A 2202-nucleotide genomic window follows, 5' to 3' on the forward strand; every position below is an offset into this window, starting at 1 on the left:
TCATGGGGGTGAACTAGTCACATGGCTAGTCTAGGAGCAAAGGAGTATAGGAAATATAGTCCAGCTATGTACTCAAGAAGAAAATGGCTTGCATTACAAGTCATCACAAAGCATAGTGGTTTAAAACCACCATCCTTTATTTAGTTCATAATTCTGTGGGGCAGCAATGTGGACTGGGATCTGCTAGGCAGTTCTGCTGATCTCAGTCAGTCTTGCCTGGTCAGCTGACTCGTGCAGATGAGGTCAGCTGCTGTGTTGGCTGGGGGCTGGTTGGTCTAGGATGGCCCTAGCTAAGAAAGCATGGCTTTACTCCATTTGTGGGTTACCCTTCAGTAGACCAGGCCAGGTTTGTTTACACGGCAGCTGGGCTGAGTCCCAAGAGCAACAGCAGATGTCCGTAAAGTCTGAGGCCTAGGCTCAGAACTCACACAGTATAGTTTCCGTCATGTTATATTGGCCCATACTTGGAATCCAGAAGCGGAGATACAGAACCTGCAAAGAATTGCGGCTACCGTCGTAACCTGTCGCCAAAGGGAAATATATTTGGTTAAACAGGTTTTCTGTAACATGCTTAACAGAATACCTGACATCATAGGAAGTGTCCAATAAACTTATCTATCATTGTTATTATGATCATTTATTGAATACTTACTAGGTGGCAGGCTCTGTACTGTACTAGATGATTTTACTTACATTGTCTTATTTCATCACCACAACTATCCCACTTCATAGATGAGGGAACTGAGGCTCGAAGAGATGAAGAAAGCTGTTGAAGGTCATTCAACTAGTAAGCGACGGTGCGCAAGCTTAGTCTCCATACTGCCTTGGGTCTTAGCTTTCCACCCCAAATTGTTGAAGGAGAAAGTAAACTTGAATGTGGGATGATATTAAATCTCTACGGAAGTCTGGGAAATGATATGGAAAGAAGGACCCTGGCCAGATGACCTGACATATGAGGGTGAAGTCAGGAGGCAGTTTGGGCAGATGACCCTCAAGTTGGTCACAGATCATCACGAGGACAAAGCAGTGATGATTATTGTCGCTCACCTGCTGTCATCTGCTGCCTGGCTCTTTGATCTGTCATCAGGGTTGGGAGATTCCTTCCTGAGCAAATGAAACCATGTTACTGTTAGAAGATCTTGGGTCGGGGGGAAGGAAGTAGAAGGGAAGTGGGTAGAGGAGAGAGAGAAATTCAGCCTCAGAATAGAGAGTCCCAGAGCAGAAGAGGAGTTTGAAATTCTCTTGGCCAGATATTCCCATTCCCTTTTGGGAATGAAGACACTGATAAGATAGCACTTCATTGAGCCTAGAGACGAGGCTTGGTGAGCGTATGGCTTAACAGACATTTTTCAGCAACCTCACAGCCTCCCAGGAGAGTGCAGCCCAAAGGTTGGGAGCCAGTGGGCTAGTTCAGAAAAGTGGGTAGGTTTAATTTTGAGAGCCAATTTTGTTAATTTGGTAGTGGTCACTGGAAGCCCTGTGTTGAGATGGATTCTGAGAACATGTCTAGGTGTTACAGGAAAGATTGTGCCGACTGATGATTGATGTCCCTGGGTGGCCCGGACAGAGCTGTTGGTGTCATGCGTGCTAACGTTTTGCCATCTGCCATCCAGTCATGTCCTCATAAGAGGAAACTGGAGCACAGAAAGATGATGTGTTTTTCTCCATCTTACACAGTTAGTTAATAGCAGAAGCAGGTCTAATTCCTTGGTCTCTCAATTAGTGCCTCAGGCATGATGTCTTTTTTTAGGAAGTCTGCTTCTGTGCCAGATGTGGTAGAGTTTCCTTCCTTCCTTTACGAAAACAAAACTAAACTAAACAAAGCTTATTTAGGGATTTGCCTGGTGAATTCAGTTGATTGTTGAGACAAGGGTTTCCATTCTGGTCTATCTCCACATGCATTCTCCTGTTCAAACACATTCTTGCCCAAGCATTAGATGTCAAAATCAGAGGACTAGTTTACTGTCGAACTAAAATCTGGTACAATTCAAGACGACCCAGTGAACGCCTTCCCCCTTCAACCTCCAAGGTCTCTCGCTCCCTTTCTCTTTTAATACTTTTCTGGCATCTGAGATTAATTAATTTCTGTGTACTCATCTGCACGCCCACCCACAACCCCATGAAACTCCAGGGTCCCATAAAACCTCATTTCACCAGGGCCTTGGGCTTCACCGGGCTATTTTTTTTTTTCTGAGAAGACAA

Source organism: Lipotes vexillifer, unplaced genomic scaffold (assembly GCF_000442215.2).
Source record: "Lipotes vexillifer unplaced genomic scaffold, Lipotes_vexillifer_v1.1 scaffold586, whole genome shotgun sequence".
Taxonomy (NCBI): Eukaryota; Metazoa; Chordata; class Mammalia; order Artiodactyla; family Lipotidae; genus Lipotes; species Lipotes vexillifer.